The sequence below is a fragment of the Ambystoma mexicanum genome, chromosome 13, assembly GCF_040938575.1.
Source record: "Ambystoma mexicanum isolate Mex_15411 chromosome 13, UKY_AmexF1_1, whole genome shotgun sequence".
Lineage (NCBI taxonomy): Eukaryota > Metazoa > Chordata > Amphibia > Caudata > Ambystomatidae > Ambystoma > Ambystoma mexicanum.
The window spans coordinates 838,604,596-838,620,145 of record NC_090938.1 but is presented as its reverse complement, the minus strand read 5'-3'; the positions used below and the strand labels follow the sequence as shown (position 1 = coordinate 838,620,145).

At 52.1% G+C, this 15,550-nt stretch overlaps 1 protein-coding gene across 4 annotated transcripts in view; it reads right to left on the bottom strand.

Annotated features, from left to right (window-relative positions):
* Positions 1–15,550, bottom strand: part of ABCF1 (ATP binding cassette subfamily F member 1) — a 1,170,658-nt gene that overhangs the window by 431,263 nt on the left and 723,845 nt on the right. The gene's annotated exons all lie outside the window — the stretch shown is intronic.

Genomic DNA, 15,550 nt, shown 5'->3' with positions numbered 1-15,550 from the left:
GGGTGGGGTTTCAAAACGTATATTTCCCATAGACTGAATGGGGGAAAATGTTTGCACACTTCTACAGCCCAAACGGCTGGACGGATTTTCACCAAAATCTGCGGCAGGAGCTTGGTCCCGAAAGCGTGCTTTTGTAAATTTGGTGCCAATCCGTCCAGTCATTTTCTTTAAAACAACCAAAAAGTACATCTGAAAAAAATAGGGATATCTGTGTCCGCTCCACGAACACACTTCCCTGTTCGCTCTGCGGACAAGATACCGATTGGCTAATCCGTAGCGCCATGTTCACATACATGTGGCGCATTTCACTGATTGGGTGTTGAACGGCGTGAAGTATGTCAGATTCCGTCGCTGCGCCCGCCATGTTTTATTCATGTTTTGGTGTACGCGAACATCGCAGTTAACACATAAAACACCACAACATTGCACTTGTTAAACTTATGAAATATTGTATCAGAAGGTGAGGGTTATTGAGGCTGGGATGAGATGTGGAGCAGGAAGGCAAAAAGTGGTGTTTTCTTGTCATCTAAGTCATACTGTAAATAGCGTCGTAGTTTGAAATCTGAGGCAGACACCTGCAGTGTTTGATGGAAAGAGCGGGTATGCAAGTGTATGGGAGTACCACTTCTCATGAATGCGTGGAGACATGCTGTTGAAAAGTCAGAATGTATTTGCATTCTGAGCGAAGGTCACTTGCTTTGCTTTTGTGGTTGCGAGCTCAGTAGGCCCAAGCATCCGACTGAACTCATAAGGGTCAATTGTTTTTTGAACTTGAGCGAAAGGGAAACATTCAGTAAGAATGCAGGGTGTGCAAGTTTGGGAAAAATACCATTTAATAAGGTTATGTGTTCAAAACTTTGTAAAACACATGTAATATCAGTTAAAGATTCTTTACCTCGCTGTCTGGGTTATAACGAAGACAATGGAGACGGTAAATATTGTGCAAGTTTACTTTTGACGACTCTAAACCGGAACAAGTTTTAATTTGTTATTACCAGAACAGTAATTTTGGCATTATAACTGAGGTACTATCTTTCTGTGTAGCTGTCTTTTTTTTACGTTATGGAGAACGCAGATTCTTATCTTTTGTAGGCTATCATTAGGTTCACCCATGTGCAACGCTATTTCTTTAAAATGTCATGTATGACCACATAGATTTGTGTATCAGTTTCCACATTCTTTTTTGCAATTTTTTGGTAAAGGTTGGGTATTGGTACGTATTTTCTGTTACGTTTTTTGAACAGCTACATTGTGCCGTTCTGCGATTGCCATGGATTCCAGATGTCAAGTGATGGGTTCTTTAGACGCCAGATGCACGTACGCGTGACGGGCTACCTAACTGACTGTATTGTGGGACGACCGGCCCGGGCCCATTTGTCCATACGCTGGAGTGGCCATTAGGAGTAACGTAACATCTTTTATGGTGGTGCAGTCCAAAGTTCATGCCAACGTCTTGGAAATCACTGTGCGACCAAAGCGGTTGCTTCATCGAAAGCGAATACTTTGTGTATGCGAAAAGATCAACGTGTGGCTCACAATTAACATTTTCGATGACGGAACAAAAAAAAAGAAGTTACTATTTCATTGAAAATAGGAATAGTCAGAGTGTCTCATACAGTTTGTCAAATTAAAGTATTTAAATTCTAAAATTGTTAATGGTTTCCTTTAAAAAACTTTATTATTTCAAAATGTAACATGCTACGTTCTATGTCGCTGTGTGTTCATTTGCAGCTTCTGCGTCACGGCACGTAGGTGCTTATTGGGCGCATTTGGCTGCGCTGGAGAGGAACATCATCAAGAAAGGTGTTGAATATCACTAGGGTTGGTTATGTGACGAGATGTGGGAGTGTTTTCGTATTACACAAGTTTCGTACTGTAGTTAAAAAACGTCGCGGTATACGTTTATTGACTGAGGGGTAGGCTGCAGCCATGGGGACTGGGCAGAAGGTCGGGGTTATGGTATAAGGTCATGATCTGCACAATGTGGCTACTGGTCATGACCAGAAGGGAGAAAAGATAGGATTATAGTGGCAATGTCCACCTGGGACTGGCTTTGTGGTAATGTTGTTCCGACATTACGATACATTTGAAAGGGAGGAAAAAAGTGCTGGTGGTAATATGTTAACAGTGTTTCCTTTGTGCTATTTGCAGGCTGCCATGGAAAGCGAAGAGGGGCCATGTATGGAACAACCACCTTTCCCTTCTATGGTGGCCATTTTGGAAAATTATTTTGTTTTGTATGCGATTTATTTCTTTACTATTCTTAAACTGTGAAAGATGGTTCTTACAGGAACATTTAATTTTTTTACAGATGTTTTTTTTTCTGAAGGACAGCTCAGAAGGAAAGTTGCGGACAGAAATGAGCTAAGCGGCGCCAAACAGTAATATGGGGGGCGAGGCGGACGGGGGAAAATATTGTGCGTGTGTTCTTTCTAAGGTAGGGGCAGTGTTTCTCATGCTCCATTACAGCAGTGCTGCTGTTTCTTGGGGAGGAGGGATGGCCTTAGCTCATGTCGTTTTCAGATAAATAGTATTTTTGCTAAAAGCAGGTACTGTGTGCTACATTGTTAATGGCTCACTACGAATAGGTGTTGGAGCTGTGCAAGGGAAATGTTCAAGGTGGCAGTTCCTACATCAGTAGGAAATGTACTTCCACACTGTCCATGCGGGATAGATCTTATTGTTAAGTGTGTACGGATTTTCAGACACGTCATCGTGCTGTGCGCCAGTATATGGTCATGTGCTGGGCCGCAGCGCCCTGGGCGAATTGGCGCCCCCCTCCCCGTGCGCCCGTGGTCAACAGGGGCCATGGCTACAGAGTACTTTTTTTTTATTTTTAAAAACCTCCTCGCTCCGGCAAGGAGGTAATTCTATTAATTAATTAGCACCCTATTGTTCCTAAATGCGCTCCGCTGTCGCGGACGCCTTGACCAACAATGAGGCGCCTGCCGCCACTCTGCCAGCTCGGGGGAGTCATTCAAAGACTCCCCTGAGCTGGCGTGGGGCTAACGGTCCCTTTTTTTGGTTAAGGCGCATTTGGTGTCAATCGGGTGCTAAGCACCCGATTGACATTGAATGTGCCCGCCTGCGGCGCCTTCTGCCGCTACGCCAGCTTCACAGAGCCCTTGAAAGAGTGCCCCGAGCTGGCGTGGCGGGGGGCTAATGGTGCCCTGGGGAGCGTGGCACCCCGGCCGTTCAACTCGTCCCCCCCGCCCCCCAGGGCCGGTTCTGGTCATGTGGCATTCTCCGCAAGGTGTGCAATGAAGTCAGATGTTACTTTACATAATGGTTACGTGCCACTGGTAGAAACCGATGACCTTCAGTAAAAAAAAACTTTGTTAAAGGGACGTTATGGTTAAGTTGTGCAACTAAAAACCTATTAAATTCACAAAAAAAAAAAAACTTATCGGGACGTTATGGTCAACGTAAAACCAAAAAACCCTTGAAATTCGCCAGTTATGGTAAGCTAAGCAACCATAACTCGCACCACCACCGTGCACCGCTAAGACTAACACCCAGGACATCAAAGATGACATCACAAATGTCAATGTCACCATAACGTCCCGGTAACATTTATTTTAGTGAATTTAATAGGTTTTTAGTTGCACAACTTAACCATAATGTCCTTTTAATAACTTTTTTATACATATATATGGGATACATTACTCACTGTAATCATATTTCTGATGCTTGTATCTGCTTACATTCACATGCTATGCATAGGCCGACATCTAGTGGAAGCTGCGGAGTATTACAGTTTGTTTTTCGAAACTCGAAAATGGGTGTCGACACAGAGCATGCCAGTAATACTATCCCTAGTGTGACGTCCCCTGTACCCATGATCCCTCAAGCTTCTAGGACCCTCAGATTGTATTTTTTCTGACATGAGGTAGCACGAGGAGTAGCGCGAGTACAGATGATCCAAGCAGATAGAAGATAGATAAGATAAGACCACAAGCATCCATGCGCCTTCTCTCAGAGGGGAGGAAGGGTGGGTCGCATGTGAATCTAAGCAGATACAAGCATCAGAAATAAGATTACGGTGAGTAATGTATCCCTTCTGAGGCTTGTGGAATCTGCTTAGATCACATGCTGCGCATAGATTAGCGAGCAGTGTTAGAAGGAGGTGGGATTTGAGAAGGGTCATGAGCAAATAAATGTCTTAGAACCGCTTGTCCCACTTGAGTATCTGTCTTGGAATGGGTGTCAATGCAGTAGTGCTGAGTAAAAGTGTGAATAGAGCTCCAAATAGCTGCTTTGCAAATGGTGTCAAGGGGAACATTTGCAATGAAAGCCAGAGTGGCCCCAATGCCTCTTGTCGAGTGGGCTCTGGGCGTAAAAGGCAAAGTTTTGTCAGAAAGAGAGTAACACAACTGGATACAGTTGACAATCCACCTGTAGATGGCACCCTTAGAGACGCAATCTCCCTCCTTGCCTGTGGCTACGGAGACAAACAGTTGATCTGTTTTCCTAAGCGGTCTGGTCTTGTTTACGTAGTAAAGGACCGCCCTACGCACATCTAGGGTGTGTAGTTTAACCTCAGCCGAGCTTTGTGGGTTTTGGAAGGAAGCCGGACGCTCGATGGACTGGTTTACATGGAATTTGGAAATAAACTTAGGTGAGAACCTAGGGTATGTCCGTAAAACCAGCTTATCCTTAGTAATAGTAAAGAAAGGATCCTGCACTGACAGAGCCCGAATTTCACTGACCCTTCTTATGGATGTAATGGCTACTAAGAAGGCAGTTTTATAGGTCAGGTGTTTGAGACTTGTTTTATGCATGGGCTCGAATGGGGGGCCCATGAGTTTAGATAGCACCACGTTCAGGTCCCATCCTGGTGGTGGGTTAGAAATAGGAGGGTGAAGTCTCTTTACTCCTTCCATGAAGGCCTTAACTACTGGTACTTTCCACCACGACACCTTGTTATGGGAAGTGGTGTATGCTGACTGGGCTGCCAGGTGTACCTTCAGTGAGTTAAAAACCAGCCCCGCATCCAGCAGGTGGAGCATGTAAATAACAATAGTGGAAGGAGTGCAATCAACTGGGTTGACTTGCTTACTCTGGCACCAGATTACGAATATTTTCCATTTGTCAAAGTAGCAGTGCCTCGTGTTGGGCTTCCTAGCCTCTTTTAGGATGTCCATGCACCTCTGTGGCAATTTGAGATGTCCAAACTATGACCTCAGGAGCCATGCTGCCGGGTTCATTGAGTTGGGTTGAGGGTGCACTGTTTGACCTTGGTGCTGGGACAATACGTTGTACCAGCTCGGAAGTCTGATGGGTTCGCACACCGCCAGTCTGCGTAGGTGTGGGAACCATGATTGTCTCGCCCACATGGGAGCAACCAGAACGAGCGTCATCGATTCTCTGTTCATCTTGTTGACCACCTTCCTGATTAGAGGAGTTGGTGGAAAAGCGTACGCATACATCCCTGACCAGTTCATCCACAGGGCGTTCCCCTGGGAGTCTGGTTGGGGGTACCTGGATGCAAATCCTGGGCATTGTCTGTTTTCACTTGTGGCGAATAGGTCTATAGTGGGGAAACCCCACTGAGAGGAGGAATCTTCTACGACTTCTCTGTGTAGACACCACTCGTGTTCCTCTGGGAGGGGGTCTCTGCTCAGAGCATCCGCTAGGGAATTGAGATCCCCTGGAACATGTTGCGATGACAGGAAGATGTTCCATCTGAGTGCCCATATCCAGATTTTCTGGGCAAGCTTGGACAGATTTGGCGAGCGAGTCCCTCCTCGGTTGTTCAGGTAGAACATGGCTGTAGTGCTGTCCGTCTGGATTTGCACTGACAGGTTTAAAAGGTAGGGTTCGAAAGCTTGAAGCGCTCGGAGTACTGCCAGAAGCTCTAGAAGGTTGATGTGATTCTTGGCCACTGCGTGAGACCAGAGACCCTGAGCTTTGTGGTGGAGATGGTGAGCTCCCCACCCCGTCAGGCATGCATCGGTTGTGACTACCGCCTGTATCTCGGGATCGTAAAAGGGCTTCCCCTTGGACAGATTCTCTCTTGTCCACCAGTGAAGGCTTTGTACCAGTGTTGGCGAAACAACCACTAGATCGTCCCACTGACCACTTGCCTGAGACCACTGTTTCGCCAACCATTCCTGCATGGGACGCAGGCGCGCGTGGGGGACCAGGTAAATACATGACGCCATCATGCCCAGCAAACGCATTGCTTTGCGTACCGTTATCTGGCGACCGGACTGGTATTGCGGAATTTGCAGCAGTATATTCCAAATTCTTTCCTCTGAAGGAAAGGTCAACCCCTCTTGAGTGTCTAGGATAGCTCCTAAGAACTGTTTGGATGTGCTTGGCACTAGACTTGACTTTCTCGTTTATTGAGAAGCCCAATTCGAAGAGGAGGTCGCTAGTCGTTTGAATGTTTGTTCTGCAAATTACTGGGGTTTCCCCCGTGATGAGCCAGTCGTCCAGGTAAGGGTACACCGGGATTGCCTCCCTGCGTAGGGGTGCTGCCGCCACCGCCAGTACCTTGGTGAATACCCTTGGGGCCGAAGCTATCCCGAAAGGCAGTACCTTGAACTGGTAGTGCCGACTGTCCACCTTGAAGCGCAAGTATTTTCTGTGCGCTGGGAACATGGAAATATGAAAATGGGCATCTTTCATGTCCAATGTTGCCATGTAATCCCCCTTTTTTAGGAGGGGGATTACCTCTTGGAGAGTTGTAATGCAAAACTTTTGGGGCTTGACATACTTGTTGGCAGGCCGTAAGTCCAATACTGGGCGCATTGTCAAATCTTTTTTTGGCACAAGGAAGTAAGTTGAATAAATACCCTTGTTTACCTGGTGTCCCGGGACGAGTTCCATCGCGTCCTTTGCTAGCAGATTGACAATCTCTTCTAGGAGGATCTTCTGGTGTTCCAAAGAATGTATTTTTTGTCGTGGAGGATGGTCTTGGGGACGCTCTAGTAGTTCTATACAGTACCCCTCGGATACTGTTGACGCCTCCTTTATTGGGGCTGCCTCTACCTCTACCACGTCCTCTTATTACCCCTGCCTGCCGTAACCCTGGGTAGACTGCTAGTTATTATTGTTCCACTCTGTACCCTGCCCTTGGGAATAGTTAGAACCTCTTTGGGAATTTTGGCCGCGTGTGCGACGAAAATTGCCATTCCCTCTCTGATTAGGGGGTTTAGTGGTTAGCTGGCCTAGGGATTTGAGTGTTTCATACTCGTCCTTAGCATTCTTTAGTTTGTCCTCGACCGCCTTACCAAACAGATCCGGCTCCACCGGTTTGTCCAATAGTGACGCTTGTGTTTCAGCCTTGAAACCAGACTGGCGTAGCCAAGCGTGTCTCTTAATAACAGTTCCTTCTGCTATTAATCTGCCGGCGTTATCCGCGGCATCAAAGGCTGCCTTTAAAATGCAACCGGACACGGCTCTTTCCTCCGCTGAAACTCGTGCCAATTGGCTCTTTAAGGGTTTTGGTGCGGAGTCTATGAGTGCTGCGACCTCTTCCCACTGATGGCAGTTGTAGCTGGCCAACAGGGTGGTGGAGTTGGCAATCCTTGCCTGGTAGGCGGAAGTGGAGGCCACCTTCCTGCCTAACCCGTACAGTCTTTTGCTCTCCTTGTCGGGAGGAGCCTCAGACGATGATAAGAGTGTTCCAGCCCTCTTATGGGTGTTAGTAACAACCAGTGAGTCCGGCTTCAGATGCCCTCTTATATGTAGTGGGTCTGATTGGGCTGCCTTGAAAAGTTTTTCAATCCTAGGGTTCACTGCTCTGGTGAGGTTAGGATTGAGGAGTGAAGGGTCTATTCTTCTTTGAATAGATTTTAGGATAGGGATGGCCTGACCCTCAGGCCTCCTCTCCCCCACTAACTCTTCTGAAAAGTCTCTTTCCTCCTGGGCACCCTGGGTGTCGATGTGGAAATGTTCGGCTGCTCGAGACAGCACTTCATTCAGGAGCGGCTGGTTGTCGACAGGGGAGTCGGTAATGGGGGACTCTCTTTCTACTGGGGAGTCTACCCTGTAGGGGTCTTCCTCCTCCTCATCTTGATCCTCATCATCCCCATAGTAGCCTGTCCCAGTTTGTTCCTCCACCATGCCCAAATCTGTATCCTCAACAAAGGATGTCTCTCTCTGGTAATGAGAGTAGGGCTGGACGTAGAAGGGGTCTGAAGACCCTGTTGGTGTCTCAAAGTGGGACCTTGTACTTGGAGGTATAGGATCCTTAGAGCCAGAGGGTGCTGCCCTGTCGGGAGTATAAGCAAGAAAGTGCTCTGGGTTTTTTGCATAAAAATCAGCCAAAGATGACATTCTTGACATTACCCTATCTATCTCAACACTGGTCCATTCTCTGGAATTGGGAACAACCCTTTCTGGGAGTTTTTCAAATTTATCCTGACTAGACTTGGTAGCCTGTGCAGGGGGTTTGGTGTTATTAGAAGACGTGGACTTGTCTTTCTGTTTTTGAGGAGTGGAGTGTTCTACGGGCTTGGAAGTGGGTAGAGACTGCTTCCTTTGCCGTTTCCCTCCCTCCCCGTGACTGGAGGAGTGTTTCCCGTGTGTTTTAGGGCCCTCTGAGCTTTTCGACGCCTGGCGTCGAGGTTCGGGGGTCTTGACCCTATCCTTCGAGCGTGGAGGTAGGGGTTCGGGATCTGTAGTAATTCGGTCTGCGGGCGGCGACTCTTGGAGTGCGGCCTGAGGGTGGAAGTCGGCTTCGTCTCCCGACGATCGAGCTTCCGTGACCTTAGGGAGCGAGGCACTCTTGGCAATAGTGGATGCTTGCCTGGTGTCGTGTGGTGATCTAGATCGAGAGCGCCCAGAGGACGCCGATTCGGACCGTTCTCTACGTGCCTCTTTCCGAGAACTCTAAGTGCGCGTCGAGTCTCGGTTGGACTTTGTGTGTTTTGTGAAAGTGCCATGTGAAGCGCTCGTGTCGCCGGGGGTGTTCCCCATAGCCGGCCTGCCGGTCGACCTTCCGAGGTCGGGGACTTGTGCTCGGCTGTCTTTCAACACCATAAAGCCCTCGCCGTCTGAAAGTACGGCGTCGCTGCCGTCGCTGAAGGTGCCCAACGCTGCCATGGCCTCTTGACGCCTGGCGTTGTGGGCCCAACGCTTGATTGAACGGTCCTTAAGTGTTTTAGGCTTAAACCTACTACAGGCTCTGCAATTTGCCTCGGGGTGGTCCCTCGGCAAGCAGAGGTTGCACGTGGCATGCCTGTCGACCCAAGGGTATTTGCGATTGCACTTGGGGCAGAATTGGAAACGGGTACCCTCCATACGCACCTTGTTGCAGCGGGCTGGTAAATGTAGGAATATATAAGTGTGTCTATATATTACAAGAGTGTAGAGTATGACCACCCCCCACTCTCCCTACTTGCAGGGCCTTGGCCAGCGGCCAAGGCCCGGGCCGAGACGGAAGCCTCGAGGCCCAAAATCGTTGTGCAGTCGACGGTCGAAATCCTCTCCGATCCGGTGTCGAGTGTAGAAATTCGGTATCTCGACGTTGGGGTGGAGAAGGGGTAAAATTATCAATATTTTGTAAAATTATGGCTTAGTGCCAGGAACTCTGAAATGCTTCCGACCAGTATGGCGGAAAAAAACAATCGGAGGGTCCTAGACGCGTGAGGGATCATGGGTACAGGGGACGTCACACTAGGGATAGTATGACTGGTACGCCCTGTGTCGACGCCCATTTTCGAGTTTCAAAAAACAAACTAATACTCTGCAGCTTCCACTAGATGTCGGCCTATGCACAGCATGTGATCTAAGCAGATTCCACAAGCCTAAGAAATCTATATATATATATATATATATATATATATATATACACACAGGGCAAAACAGCCCCCCACACGCCCTGTCCAGAACAGTGATTAGATGAGTCGAGTGGAACCGATGTGGACATTCTCATGCCCCTTCACACCCTCCCCTGGCGGCAGAAAAGTTTCCGAAAAGCAGCAGATGAAAGTTATCTGAGTAGAGAAATCCATGGGAGGAAATCGTCCATTAAAAGATGTACCTTGTGAGGATCCGACACGGACATTTGCCTCCCAGAGTCTGAGCAGGGATTGTAGTCGGAGGACTTGTGCAGGGAGGGCGTGGGGGAGGGAGTAGTATGGCCACGACACAGCTAAATCTATCAGGCATTCCAGGGCTTAGTGCGTGTGGAAACAAGGAACTAAGGTCATGGGGCATAGAGGCTCCCGATATACAGCCCTGACGTCACGCCTGGTGTAGGGGTGTACAATGGCATGGGGCTGAGTCGAAGTCGGACTGAGATGCCCTCTGATGGCTGCAAATGTTTCCAAAGACAGCTGGGCGCTGTAGTGAATAATATCAAAGATGAGGAATTTGTGAGCGGAAGGAAACCATTTGAAAACTGAACACTATCCCAATAACTGTCATTTAATTGATCTACCTTTATTGTATGATAAGGAACAAGTTACTTACCTGTAACTGTTGTTCTCCAGCATGGGTCTGGCATGGATTCACATGCTCATGAATATTCCCCGTCGTCAGGCTGGGAATCCTCGGTAAAGAAAAAACCAGTATCAGTTTCGTTTCTGATCTGTCTTTCGTAGTAATAACCAATCACTGGTCTCTGCGTCATACTGACCACAGCCAATGACTGCCCTCTACCTAAGCACCGCCTCTGGCAGCCATCTTCAGATTTGGAAGCACGTGAAGTGGCAGTATGACCAAGTGAAGAGCCGCAGAGGGGTAGGCGGGAGGGTTCGCATGTGAATCCATGCCAGACCCATGCTGGAGAACAACAGTTACAGGTAAGTAACTTGTTCCTTCTCCAGCATGGGGTCTGGCATGGATTCACATGCTCATGAATAAAGAATACATAGCAGTACACACATGCACAACCACGGGAGGTGGCAAAGGCTCAACATTAAGCATCACATAAACTCAACATTAAGCATCTTACCTCCTCACCAGGCTCACCTCAGGCGAACAGGTTGCGCAGCACTGCTTGGCCGACCCTGGACTCCTCCCTGGAATCCCGGTCGACGCAGTAGAATTTCGTGAAGGTGTGCGTCGACCTCCACGTAGCAGCCCTGCATATGTCCAGCAGGGGCACACCAGATAGGAACGCCGTGGTAGCTGCGATCGCTCTGGTGGAATGGGCTCTCGGACGGCCAGGCAGCGGTCGGTTTGCCAACCGGTGACAGCACATGATACAGCCGGAGAGCCATCTGGAGATGGAAGCCTTCGAGAGAGCCTTCCCCTGATTGACAGGTCCAAAGTTCACAAAGAGTTGTGACGTCTTCCGAAAACCCTTCGTGCGGTCCACGTAGAACTTCAGCGCTCTAGCTACATCCAGCGAGTGCAAAGTCCTCTCAGCCGGCGACGAAGGCGACGGGAAAAACACAGGTAACACCAAGGGTTCGTTGAGATGGAAGTCCGACGGTACCTTGGGCATGAAGGAGGGGTGCGTCCTGAGCACTACCCTCGTGTCGTGGAAAGTCAAGTACGGGGCCTTGCAGGAAAGGGCCTGGATCTCTCCCACTCGTCGTGCGGAGGTGATGGCCACAAGAAAAGCTGTTTTCCACGATAGAAACTTCAACGGGGCCGAGTGCAGAGGCTCGAACGGAGGTCCCATGAGCTTGGTCAGCACCACGTTGAGCTCCCACGCCGGGGCCGGAGCCTTCACCGGCGGGAACGATCTGAACAGTCCCTTCATGAACTCTTTCACCAGACGATGAGACCACAAGGACGTCCGGCCCGTGGTTCTGGTGTATCGGGAGATCGCAGCAAGATGAATCTTGATGGACGCGTGTGCCAGACCAGCTTTGGCCAGCGTCAGCAGGTACGGCAGTACTTGGGGAGCCGTAATCCGTAGAGGGTTAATCTTCTGTGCGTGGCACCAGACAGAGAACCTCTTCCATTTGTGTCCGTAGCATTTAAGAGTCGAGGACGCCCTGGCCTTTGCAAGAACCTCTCTGCAATCGGCCGGTATGTCGTATCCTCCAAACTCTAGCGCTGCAGGAGCCAGGCCTGCAAGTTCAGCGACTTCGGGTCGTGGTGGAGGATGGCGCCTCCTTCCCTGGAGAGTAGATCCGCGTCCGCCGGCAGCTTGATCGGCGGGGACGCTGACAAGTCCAGAAGGTCCGGGAACCATATCTGCCTCGGCCACGCAGGTGCGATGAGGATCATCCTGCACCGTGACCTCTTGAGCTGGTTGATGAGCCGGATTAGCAGAGGCACCAGAAAAATCCCTTGGGCGACGGCCCAATGCCACAGGTCCTGCGCCTCCCTGGACAGCGCCGGGGACCTGGTTCCGCCCTGTTTCCTGATGTAAAACATGGTGGTGGTGTTGTCGGTGAAGATCCTCACCACCTTGCCCTTGAGGGACGGAAGGAAGGACCTGAGGGCCCAAAACACTGCACGGAGCTCCAGGACGTTGATATGTAGGGACTTCTCCGTCGGGAGCCAGAGTCCCCTTGCGTGCAGATTTTCGGTGTGCGCTCCCCACCCTTCCAGGGAGGCATCCGTGGTCACGGTCTCCTGGTGGGCTGGGGTCTGCAAGTCCATGCCCGCCGTCAGATGCGCGCGGGTGCCCCACCACCGTATCGCTCGTCGGAAACTCTCGTCGAGCTTGATCCTTTCCTCGAAGCTGCCCGTCGTCTGGATCCAGCGCGCATCCAGGAATTCTTGCAACGGGCGCATCCGGAGCCTGCACATGGGAATGAGGTAGATGCAGGAAGACATCATCCCGAGGAGGGACTTGATGGACCTCACTTTGGCCGCGTCGGCCACCAACATCCGTTGCACCTTGCCCAAGATGGTCCTGGTCCTCTCCTCCGACGGGGAGGCCAGAAGGGACACTGTCGAGCCTCGCTCCCAGAAACAGTGCGACTTGCGCGGGCACCAGGTGGGATTTGGCGTAGTTCACGGAGAATCCCAGGTCCGTGAGGAGTTGGACGGTCCTTGCCGTGTGGACCACGGCGAGCTCCCTCGTCTTGGCGCGGATGAGCCAGTCGTCCAGGTAGGGGTAGACGTGAATCCCCTCGCGGCGCAGCTGCGCCGCCACCGGTGCAAGGCACTTGGTGAATACCCTGGGTGCCGACCGTAGTCCGAAGGGAAGGGCTTTGAACTGGTAATGACGCCCTTGGACCACGAATCTGAGGAATTTGCGGTGCCCCTTTAGGATGGGAATGTGGAAGTAGGCATCCTCCAAATCCAACGACGATAGGAAGTCTCCTTCCTCCAGCTGACCCAGGACATGCTGGAGGGTGACCATCCGGAACTTCTGCGCCTTGATGAACTTGTTCAGACGTCGCAGGTCTAGGATGGGGCGCCATCCTCCCGTCTTCTTCTTCACGAGGAAGTATCTCGAGTAGACTCCGGAGCCCCGAAGCCTCTTTGGGACGAGTTCGATGGCGCCCTTTCTGAGCATCGCCTTTACCTCCAGGAGAAGTTGAGGGACGTGAAGTTCTTTCCTGGCCACGGGGGGGACGCGCGGGCACCTTCTTTGAAACTCGAGCGCGTGGCCCCGGGCCAGGGCGTCCAGCACCCAACGGTCGGTGGAGATGGACTCCCACACGCTGACGAAGCCCGCCAGCCGGCCTCCCACCGGGGTGCTTCGGTGGGGGCCCGACCCCACGGCCGGTTCAATCCTGCTTGGACGCGGCCTTGCCGCCTTGACCTCCTTGGCGACGACGGCGGGGTCCGCTAGACTTGCCTCGTCCTCTGTAGGCCTCTTGCGACGACGAGCGGGCCGCTTGACGGTAGGAAGCGAAACCGCCGCCGGAACCTTTGGAGGCGCCCTTGCCTCCGCCGCTCCGAAAGGGCGTCCGTCGTTGCAGGACTCCAAGGGCCCGGGCCGTCTCCGTATCCGCCTTGATGGCCTGAAGGGAATCGTCCACTGTCTTCCCAAACAGGTTGTTCCCGTCGAAGGGCATGTCCAGGACTCTGGTCTGGACGTCCTGCCGGAAGTCCGTAGCTTTGAGCCATCCACGACGTCGAAGGCAAACGCCGTTGCCCAGCTGGCGGAACCCAGTGTCGGCGATGTCCGTCGCCACGGTGATGGCGTGGTCCGAGGCCACCTCACCTTCCTGCAGGATCTCAAGGGCCTCCGCCCTCTTGTCGTCCGGCAGAAAATCCAGCAGGGGAGCCATCTTGTACCAGAGCTCCCTGTCGTAGCGGGCCACGATAGCCAAGGCGTTGGCCGCTTTAATCGTCGTCGCTGCCGACGAGATGACTCTACGCCCCATAGTATCCAATTTCTTTCCCTCGCCGTCCGGCGGGGAAGTCGATGTGGAGGCCGCACCCCCCCCCGCTTTCTTCCTGGCTGCCGCGGAGACGACGGAGTCCGGGGTAGGCTGCGCCCGGAGGCATAGGGGGGCCGTGTCCGGGACCCGGTACTTTTTCTCGTACCGGTCTCTTCTAGCTGGCGTCGTGGAAGGGTTCTTGAGGAGGGAAAGGCCCTCATCCCAAATGTCGTCCAACAGAGGCACTGCGAGGACCGTCTTCCTCTTGGCCTCGCGCCGCTGATAAAGGAAGCCTTCCTTTTTCTTCTCCTCAGGGCAGAGTTGGAAAAGCTCGGAAGCCCTGGAGATCATGGAGTGGAAAGATCCGATCTCGTCGGGCGGAGAGGCCCTGGTGGGAGGCGACGACGGAAAATCCTCGTCGTATGCCTCGTCGTCCGTACCCGTCGCTGCCGTGTCAGTCCCCGTATCATCCCCTCGGGTGGACGGGGAGGGGGGCTGGAAGGGGCGCGACGGTTGAAAAGGAGGTGGTGGATGGATCCTTCTTTTCTTGGTGGGGGGGAACACCAGAAGGTCCCGGTTCTGGATCCCCCGACGGGAGAGGTTCCTCCGTCGGTAACGGTAGCCTCGTCCTTATCTCGGAGCATAAGGACTGTATGGCCAACAAAATGGCCGCCGAGTTGTCTTGCGGCGCTGGCAGAGGGGAATCCGACGGGCGAGCAGGGGCCCCGTCGGTATCCTCGACGATGTCGTCGTCGTCACCTGCGTCGGGGTCCATTCCGACGGGCTGGCCTTCTTCCACGCCTAGGCCGTGGCTTAAGACCTCGATCAGCTCCTCTTCTGAGGTTGAGGCCGACTCTACGACGACGCCCTGCCCCCCCTTCTTCTTCCCCACGGGGGGTTTCACGGGGGTCCTATCGATGGGCACAAAGGAAGACTCCCTCCGAGGAGGCAGGGAGATTCTGGGCCCTGAGGTCGCCACCACTGGTGCAGCCACCACAGGCTGAGCCAGGGCCGCCGCGACCGTTTCGATAGAGGGCTTGGTCGGATGGATCAAGGCCTTCACCACCTTAGGTGCGCTCACCGCCTTATCCTTGAGGGAGGGGGCACTGCCACGCTCCTCCTCTGCCTTAGAGCTCGACCGGGGCCTCTCCAGGAGCTTCGCCGGGTGCTCGGCCTTCCTCTTACCCGACCCAGAGCGTTGGCTCGTGGTTGATGGTGCCGGGGAGGGTGCGCCCTGCCTGGCGCCCGTAGAGCCCGACCGTTCGGCGCTCCCGGTGCCAGCGGACTCGCGGTGCTTGGCCTTATGTTGGGCCCCCGTCGCCGGGGCGCCCTCAAAGGTCTTAGAAGACCGCTCG